Source organism: Carlito syrichta, unplaced genomic scaffold (assembly GCF_000164805.1).
Source record: "Carlito syrichta isolate Samal-C Ts95f unplaced genomic scaffold, Tarsius_syrichta-2.0.1 Scaffold305843, whole genome shotgun sequence".
Lineage (NCBI taxonomy): Eukaryota > Metazoa > Chordata > Mammalia > Primates > Tarsiidae > Carlito > Carlito syrichta.
Genome location: NW_007249939.1, coordinates 130,538 through 141,218, shown reverse-complemented (window position 1 = coordinate 141,218; position 10,681 = coordinate 130,538). Strand labels below are relative to the sequence as shown.

General features: G+C 35.4%; 1 pseudogene; it reads left to right on the top strand.

Moving 5' to 3' along the window:
* The first annotated feature begins 835 nt into the window (after positions 1-835).
* On the top strand, positions 836-1,467 carry LOC103265105 (annotated as a pseudogene).
* Positions 1,468-10,681: the final 9,214 nt, after the last annotated feature.

Genomic DNA, 10,681 nt, shown 5'->3' with positions numbered 1-10,681 from the left:
AACCATCATTAATAGTTCAGCAGTTTTTGACCAAATACAGCACGATACCCATGCCCCACCCTCTGTATTCACCCAATCTTATCCCAAGCAATGTTTTTCAGGTTTTGGGTTGAAAAAAGTCCTCAAAGGGAAACATTTTGCCAAAGTGGAATAAGTGAAGCAGGAAAATGACAAAAGCACTGAAAGGCATTAAAATTGAGAAGTTTTAAAACTGTTTTGAGTAATGGAAAAAGCGTTTGATAGGTATATTGTAGTAAATGGAGAGTATTTTGAAGGTGACTGAAGTTTAAACATGTATGAATAAATAAAAACTTTGTATAAATAAATTCAGTTTTGGAGGTCTCCCTTCAATGTATATATGCATACATACACGTACATATTTACATTGTAAATCTCTAATTTAATTTTCTCTCAAATCTGCCACAAATTAGTTTAGTACCCAAAAATGACACTGAAACTGTTCCCTATTTTGTAAACCCAACAATAATTCTCATCTTACTTGAATTAGCAGCTTTTGCCATAAGTAATATAAAATTTTAGAGAGCAATTTGCCAATATTTGTGAGGTTTTGGATATGTTTACTTATGCGCCCAACCATTGAACTTCTAAATAAATAATCTAGAGAAACTCCTCCATATGTAATTAAGAAAAAATGTTGAGAAATGCTTAAAACAGTATCTTTGGATAATCGTAAAAAAGAAAAAAAAAAGGAAGCTTCTAAATATCTTTTAAAAAGAAAGTGCAGGCGGGGCCTGCAGCGGGCGGCGTCGGCCAGGGAGGCCGTGCGGACGACCGCGGCACAGGCCGGGGCATCGCCACGGGCCTCGACCCCGAGATGGCGCGGCTGGTGGAGCACCTGCTGAGGTCACTGCCAGAGGACAAGCAGATCGAGACCCTGCCCTTGCCCAAGGCGGTGTCCCACCTGCTGCCCTTCTTCGATTGCCTGGGGGTCCCCTGTGTTTACCCCCATCAAGGCCGACATCAGCGGCAATATCACGAAAATCAAAGCCGTCTGTGACACCAACCCCACCCAGTTCTGGACCCTGCAGAACATCCTGGAGGTGGAGAAGGAAATGCAGGGAACAGAGTGGCCCAAAGTGGGGGCCACACTGGCGCTGGTGGGGCTGAAAAGAGGCCTCCGCTTCGTCCAGGTCTTCCTCCAGAGCATCTAAGATGGGGAGCGGGACAAGAACCACCCCAACCTCATCTGTGTCCATGCCACCAAAGGCCTATGAGATGGCCCTCGAGAAGTACCACGGCTGGATCGTGCAGAAGATCTTCCAGGCAGCGCTGTACACAGCCCCCCATAAGTCCGACTTCCTGAAGGCGCTCTCCAAGGGGAAGAACGTCACGGAGGAGGAGTGCCTGGAGAAGATCCATCTCTTCCTGGTCAACTACATGGCCACCATCGACGTCATCTATGAGATGTACACCAATATGAATGCTGAGCTCAACTGCAAGGTGTAGGCGACCACGGCAGCGTCGGATGGCTGGGCAGAAACAGGCAAAACCGAATCACTGTGAATCCTGCCCGGACGGTCCCCAGCTCTGCCCAGGGTTCTGCCAGGGACTTCAGGGAACAGCCTTGACATTTTAAAAGTCCTTTGGGGGGGGGGTCTATTCTAATGGAGCAATAAATAACGAGCTCACTTTTAAGTCTCCTTTGAACTTCACAACAGACTTTAGACCTTCATTTCAGTGTGATAAGAATTGATTAACATTGCTACTAAATCAGGTCCTAGGTTTTGGGGGGTTTTGTTTTCTCGCCAGTGAGGAGCACGGCTCTGGGGACATGGTGTCAGCCACCTCACTTTGCAATACGCACGTGTCCTGCGAGGACCTGCGGAATGACTTGAGGGTATATTAAGGACCATGAAGCGTTGATCTGAAATATGCAGGGCCTTCTTGTGGGATCGTTCAGACGTGAGCCAGTGTGCATTCCATGTGGTCTGCACAGCCCATTTCCCCAGCACTGTCATTATCAACCCTGCTCTTGTCTCTTGCCAGATCATGTTTTTATAACTGAAACCAACCAGTAAGCCTTTGATGACCAACGGGCGTTGCTCTTAAAGCTACAGGGCACAGTTGACCACAGAGTACTGTATTTGCATACTTCTGCCGAACCATTTTCTTCAGGGACGGCTTTTGCAACCTAAGAAACTACCTACGATGTGTGTTCTTTTGAGGGGGAGAGATAACCCTCCAGCAGCTGAGACCCAAGAAAACACCTCGATGCCTTAACTGTCCTTTCTGGAGCTAAAAAGAGCTGTATTTTTTTAAGTGCTTGGGGGCAACCCCAAAGAGAAGATGATAAAAAATAAAATTCAATGAGGAACAATTGGTGATTTTTATGCAGAAACTAAATAATCTTTTACAAATAAGTCTCTATTTTGGAATCCTAAAGAAAAAAAGGAAATGTGTAAAAATATTGTACTATATTTATAGAATAGGCTATATTTGTGAGGAAAATTACTAAAATAACAGTACTGAGTATATTGGCTTTCATAAATCTCAAAAATATAAATGTAAACCAATATAAATGTTTGAAAAAATGCGTGCAATAAATTGTCTTTATTCCTTTTTTGAAATATATGCAAAACATAGCCATATGTGTTAGATATAACATATAGTTAGTAAGAAGAAAATGAATTCAGGAATGAGCATAAAAGTATCTCAAACCTATTTATGCATAATGTATTTTAAGCTATATTATGGGTACATTAGTGTTTGTCATATTTTCTAAGCAAAAATATATAAATAAGGCAATTTAGTGATACTACAGAATATTTACATAAGCTTAGGGTAACAGAAAACTTTGTCACCAACTTAGTAAATGCCAAAATCAATAAATCCTAAAAATCTTTAAGCACATAATTTTATGACAATAACATATCAAAAAATAAAAAGTATATAAAACTCATATGAGAGTTAATATGTTTACTAAAGCATGAAAATTTATTAATAGAAATGCAAATAACTCAATAAAAATGTTCAAATTATATAAATTCATAGATAGATTTCAAATAAACAATTAAAAATAAAAATTTCCCAGCCACTAGTTTTCAAGGAAATGCCAATTAAAATATTATAAAGTATATATTTTATTATTTATAATATTAGTTAAATTTGTACCATTTTGAATGAGGTAAAATGAAGGAAGCATTTCTTATTCCCCTGGTGAAAACCAATTAATGATGATTATTCTTTTGCCAGAGCAATTATTTATGAGTTTATCCTATAGAAATAAGAATTCTAGAATATAAGTATATAAGCAAAAAAGTAGTTTATTGGACTTCTTTTATGCATAGGATATTTGACCCTTTAAACCTCATGTAGAAATTTGATATCTGATGTTAGAAGTGGGTCTAATGAGAGAGGTTTGGGTCATGGGGGTGAAACCCCTACAATGGCTTGGATCAGTCCTCACAGTAATGAGTAAGTTCTTTTTCTTTTTCTTTTGTTTTTAGTTGGAATATCACTCTGTCTCCCAGACTGGAATGCAGTGGCAAGCTCACGGCCCCCGCAGACTCGACCTGATGGGCTCAGGTGATCCTTCCACCTCAGCCTTCCAAGTAGTTGGAACTACAAGTATACGCCACCATGCCCGGCTAATTTTTCGATTTATTGTAGAGATGAGGTCTTGCCAAGTTGCCCAGGCTGGTCTTGAACCTGTGAGCTTAGGCAATCCTCTCACCTCGGCCTCCCAAAGTACTAGGATTATAGGTGTGAGCCACTGCACCCAGCCTGTGAGTAAGTTCTTGTTATATTAGTTCCCATAAAAGGAGCCCGGCACTTCCTCTCTCTTACTTCTTCTCTTGCCCTTTGACCTCTACACATGCTGGCCCCCTTTGCCTTCCATCAAGAGTGAAAACTTTCACAGAAACAAAGATGTGAGTATCACATGTTCTCACTCATAAGTGAACCTTGAACAACTACTGTAATACTATAAGAAAAGGATTGACAGTAGCTGGAAACTGTGGGGGGCGGAGATGGGATTGACAGTACTTGATATCTGCCTGGGGAAGGGGGGACACACCTCATGAACAAGGGTACCTGCACAATGAATATTTGTATACCTAACCCTGAATTGTACTCCATAATTTTATAATGAATAAATGTTTTTTTAAAAGAATGAAAGCAGACTGAGGCCTTCACCAGAAGTAGATGCTGTCACCATGTTTCTTATATAGTCTGCGGATCCATGAGCCACATAAATCTCTCTTTTCTTTATAAATTACCCTAGCCTCATGTAGAATTTTTTGATATTTGAAGTTCTAAAGTAAACACAAAATCCATTTGGATGTAAGATGCAGAAGTTGTTAAGGGTATCATTTTATTCATGAATGTGGAGCTCACCATTGTAACAGGAAATGTAAAATTAAATGGCAAAGACATGAACAAGCAATCAGAGAAAAATAACCAGACCTCAATAAAAATGTAAGGTCACCTGAGCTGTGAGTCATGCATGTGATTTACTTGAAAGCAATTTTTAAAACAGTTACTATTTATTTATAGCTGTTTATTCACAATTATAAAGATAATACCACAAAGAAAATTTTTTGCTGTGCCATTATACCATATGGATTACAATTAAACAAAATAATGAACTGTACTAGCATGAATTAAGTGAACATAGTGAAAATATTTCCTTATTAAAGAAAAGCCATTCCAATAAAATTGCTGATCTTCAGAATTATAGAAAGTTTCAGCTGGGATGAGGCCAAAAATTTACTGAACCATGCCAAGCTCAGGAAACTGTGTCAGAGAATATTAAATAGTTGTCAAGATGGGACCTGTTTTCCTCCCCACAATGTATGCATTTAACATTGGGCAGTTGCTGCCCTGGTTTCACAGAGTTACAAGGTACTTGCTGATCTTATATGTCCCTTAGTCCAATACGTAAAGCCTACCTGAATGCACAATGGTTCTGTAAAAATATTTTTGCAAATATGTTTGTGGGCTTTTTACTTTAACAGGCATCATTTAACATCATTTCACTTCTGTGTCAATGTACCTATTCATTTCAGACGTGATGGAGCACATTCACTATAGTATGGCCATAGATATTCATGCGTGTCCCAACTCGCCTTTATTTTTCCAATCCCTTTTATGTACATCACTGCATATGTGGTTTTCAGAATTTGTCCCTTCTGAAATATCTTACATCAACTCAAAAACATTTACAGTAAATTCAAGATTGCCCAATTTTTACTTGGCCATAACCACATATATATGCTTTTATTTCTCAGCAGTTGTCCAGTAAACACCTCTTACCACATCCATTTTAAGTGTCACAGCTTGAAGTTAGGATCCTGCCAAGAGCTCTGTTTCTCACCCACAAAGTTGCACTGTGGCCTCAGAACATTCTCCTCTTGTGGTACACAGCAAGAGCTTCATACATGCTCAGCCATGTAATCTAGCTTACAGCCTACTGGCCAAGAAGGCAGTGAATGATAAAGGGTTTGGTGCTTCTTGTCAACTACCACAAATAATCTCTAAATAGTTTGTTGTGGTGGTGGTTTTTCTCAAATGACTTGAACTCAGGCTGTTTGCAAAGCATTCTAGCTTTTCTTCTACAGTAGTTTTAAGAGTTCAGATAAAAATGTCCATATGAAGCCCATACATGTATTTTTGTCATCAAATTATTGATTCTGCATAAATCATTGGTGTTGGTTTCATTCCATTTAACAGACAGTATGTTTGCTGAAAGCTATGCCATGTGAGTGTGCAATTTTACATAGCATAAACAATTACTAATGTTAAGCAAATCCCCAGTAACTTTTTCTATTATGACAATTGCAGACTGAATATATGTTCAGCATTGAGAAAGAAATTAGAGTTTCATTGAACATATTATATATATATATATATATATATATATATACACACATTGTTTTTTTTAGTTGGATACTCACTCTGTCACCCAGACTGGAGTGCAATGACACGCTCCCAGCCACCACAACCTCAACCTGCTGAGCTCTGGCGATCCTTCCGCCTCAGCCTTCCAGGTAGCTAGAACTATAAGGCATGCGTGACTATGCCCAGCTAGAACATATTATATTTTTATCTAAGTTATTTTCTTTTACTATAGAGATGTGGGGTACATCTCTATAGTATATATATGTATATACAATATATGTATAGATGTAGGGATTAACTGCACAAGTAGGCTGCATGCAGGTGAACTTTGGGCCTCACTTCCCCTGGTTTGGGACCAGGTCCCCTTTGATTTGTTGCACGCCCCCTCCCTCCCTCTCTCCCTGGCAGTGCTCAGTGGCTGCCAATTCCTCTCTTGTGCTAATGTGGTAAATGTTCAGATCCCACTCATGAGTAGAACATGCAGTATTCAGTTCTTTGTTTCTATCACAAACCACTAAGTATGATGATCTCCAGTTCCATCCTATTTACTGTAAAATTCATAATTTTGATCTTCATTATGGCTGCATAATATCCATTATGTATATGTACCACATTTTCTTCATCCATTCCACTTTCGATGGGCAGTGGGGTTGGTTCCATGTTTTTGCTATTGTGAATAGTGTGGCTATAAACATATGTGTGCAGGTGTCTTTGGTAGAACAGTTTATGTTCCTTCAGGGATATTCCCAGGAGAGAGATTGCTGGATCATATGAAAAATCAATTTTTAGCTATTTAAGGAATTGTCATCCTGCTTTCCACAGAGGTTGACCTAGCTGGCACTCCTACCAACAAGTGTAGAAGGGTTCCCTTTTCTTCGCACCCATGCCAGTTGTTTTAAACTCACCATACAAGAATCATCTTCGCATTTTTCTCTTTAAGAATTCTTCCCACATTCTAAACATTTTGTTAAGGAACTTTTATATATGGCACTATATATTCCTGTGCTTAGCTTTATCATATCAAAGATCATATTTTGCGGATGTGTTTTGTAACTTCCCCTTAGGCTGTATACTGCTATTTGAACTACATGAAATGAGGATATTCAGATGCTTTGTTTCTACCCTATTCTTATCGCCTTTTCTCAATTGTGTATTTAAGAGACAAATAAGTAAATCTAAAGCTACAAGTATAAAAATAATTCTTCAGTTAAGTGTGATTGGGTTTTTCCCAGTAAAAGCCCACATTTAAGCATCTTACTCAATTTCTTTCTCAAGCCAAACATTTGTAAAAATGTGATTGTAGGAAAATGTCAGCTGATATTTCCTCTATATAGATATAATTTTATTATACAAAATATTCAACGGAAAATTGTGGTTAGCTGAAAAGAATATTGGTATAAGGGAGTCAGAATATAACTTTTTTTTACTTATTTTATATTCACTTATCTTGTTAAATTTGTTTTATTCATTTTCTATCACCTAAACTAAAATGTGAACTCCATTATGGCAAAAATTTTGTTTTAGGTTTTTACATTGACATTCTCAAAGCCTGAAAAAGTGCCTAGCAAATAGCATTCGCTAAAAATAAATGTACTAAATAAATTTGTTTATTGTACAACTTTCACATATTACCATACAAAAGTTGCTTTCCTCCCATGATATATCCCAGAGTTTTGAGGTTAATAACTTTGTTTTGCTGTAAAATTTTATGATGCATGCATAATAATCTATTACTTTATCTTACATCTTAATTTGATATATGGAATAAATGAATATAAATAAAATGTATATTTACCTGAACTTGTTTATTGGCTCCACGCATACATTTACTCATTTTTATTTACATTGAGATATATAAACATTTCTATTTCTTCTACATATGGTGTATATATGATGGAGATCCAGTTTCACATCTTTTATATTGAAATAAAATATTTTCAAGGACTAACTGCTGAAGAGAATCTCATTTTCTACTTTCTCTACAATGTTTCCTCATATTTTTTCCATCTGTGCACATGACTTTTTCTTAGCTGTATCTTTTCCCTTCTTAATTTGTCTATCTGAGCTTTCATATCCATTTGTTTTAATTAACATAGTTTTAATATAGGTCTCAATATTTAGTAGGAGAGAGCCCTATATTTTCATCATCTTCAATAGCGATTTGCCCACTATTGGCTTTTGTAATTTAACATATATTTAGCATTCAGTTTTCTAAGTCCCATAACAAAACTTGGAAATGAATTGAATCTCTAAAATATTTAAAATTAAATGACATTTTTTAAAGTCATCATTTTCAAGTTCCAAAATGTTGTTAGAAATTAACATTTACCCAGCAGTAGGTGGTCTCACTTTACCAAATTAGAAAGTACTTTGTGTTATAAAAAGGCAGAAGTACTATGATTTGTGTTATGTTTTTCCACAGGAAGATGAGATTAAAATAGCACTTGTCATATCTTCCTCAAAGATCGAAATTAACCAAGCACCTCTACTTTCAATTCTAAATTAGGAACTCAGGACATGTTTTAATGTTCCGGTTTTATCAGAGGATTTATTCACAAGAATCAAGATCATCAAGACCTCCCTCCTCTGATCAGGTGTGTGTCCATATTTGTGTGTGTGTGTCTGTGTGTGTGTGTGTGTGTGAGAGAGAGAGAGAGAGAAAGAGAGAGAAAGAGAGAGAGACAGAGAGAGAGATTCTAACAATTATTCGAAATGAGGAACTATATTTCACCCTCGAAAACTTCTGTAAAACTATGTACACTATAAGTTTATTCTAATTGTTTCTTAAGTGTGTGAATAGAATTATAGAGGTCAGGTAATCCTTATCACTTCTGAGGTTCACTCTTTATCACTATATCCAATGACAGGTAATTAAAATGTATTTATTTAAGAATCAGAAGTTATGATGTTAGTATAAGAATAAGCATTGTCTCTAAGAAAACCTAGATTAATGAATCTTTACATTTGGGATTAGGAGAAAGTGAGCTTCAGTTTGAAGTCTCAAATTTATGAATTTTGTGACATTGTCAAAGGTGCATACTTTAGATACACAACTTTACCTGCAAGATAAAACAAGTTGTATTGTACTTTCCAAGTACCATGATCAAGTATGTAATAGCTTTTATGTTTAAAATCTAAGCACTATACATATTTATTAAGTAGCTATTTTTTTCTGAGAGCTCTATTTGACATTATAAGTTGTTACTATGTAAACATGTGAGATTACTTTTGTAAATGATGATGATTATGATAATTTGTTGGTATATTAACAGTGTTGAAATAAAATGTATTAGGAAAAAATACTCAACAAAAATTTATATATCTTGCATGAGTTTAGCCTGCAAAAAATCAGTTATTGCCCAATAAAATAAACAACTGTAAACTTTTGATCTTGGCCAAAAGGCTGAGAAGTTATAACAACTATAAACAGAAAACTATGTGTGTTGCAATTCAATATTAGTGTTGTAAAATATCTTTTAATGTAGGTGAATTTAAATATCAATTGTGTTAATATGACATTTTGAAATAATTAGCTGCTGTTTTACAACCAAGAGAAATTTATGAAATGAGTTTTACCTGAATTTATGTGAATTGTCATTTTCATTATTTTATTTTTTTAAAGACATACATGAGGTAAGTTTTTCTGTATTTTACTATTCCATTAAAAATATTTTATCTCACCACAAGAAAAGAATACCAAAACATGCTCAATTTTATTTTATTCAGGAATGCTTTATGAATTAAAAACTTTAACTTCTTCTCTGGGGTAGGTGTACAGTCAGAATTATATGATGGGATTGATTCGTGATCAGAGGTCTCATCACAATTTGGGTACGTACTTTCCACATAAACGTATAATTTTTTGGTATAACTTTAAGATATCCAGAATTGTATACATGCATATAACAATAGGAAAGCCATTTACTCTGAATCATTTTGTGTTCATTTTATGTTTACTTCACATTATGTTCATGCTATGTTTGTAAATGAAATCTTCAAAAATCTAAAAACATTTTTGCCTTATATTTCATCAACTACTTATAATAAAATCATTCACAATTTGTGGCAAGTTGGAATAGTAAACTGGCATTAGGATTTGAAGTCAGAACTGAATTCTATTCAAGCTTTTACCATTGTCTAGCTTTGAAATGGGGCAATCCTCAGCCGCTATGCACGTTACTTTCTTTTTCTATCAAGTAGAGGTGTAGAACATACCTAATTTACCTTAGTGAATTTATGTAATTTTCTAACTAAGTGACATGTATTTGAAAGTGCTTCTTGTCTTAAAAGTGTTGTAAACTATTCATAGTGAGTAAAATTATATGAAATAAATCATATAATTTTAGCTCTCTAAGATTTCATTTTTTCATCCATAAAATGACACCTGCTTTCTTTACTTCACATTTTTAATAAGTTACATATTATATGTGCAAGCAATATTTAAGTCTAATTTTTAGGCATAAAAGCATATTTGTATTATTATTTAATTTATAAAAGTTTTTTAAGTATTCAGGAAATAATATTTCAAGAAGAGAGCAAAACTATGTTTTATAATATCTCTTTTGTTCAGAAGCAAGACTCTTTGTCTTTGTCCTAAAACATTAACTACTACCTTTTTAGCCTACATATATCTTTCACTATGAAGAATATTATACACAATAGCTTTTACTAAATGTTTCCTGTGTGTCGCTATTATTGACCCTAAGTTCATCATGTTTTATTTCATGTTTTAAATATCTAGACCAGGTTGGGAAGATATCTTTTTCTTTTTCTTTCATTCTTTTGCAAGTTAGAAAACTAGGAAGCAACAGACTGAGAAGCA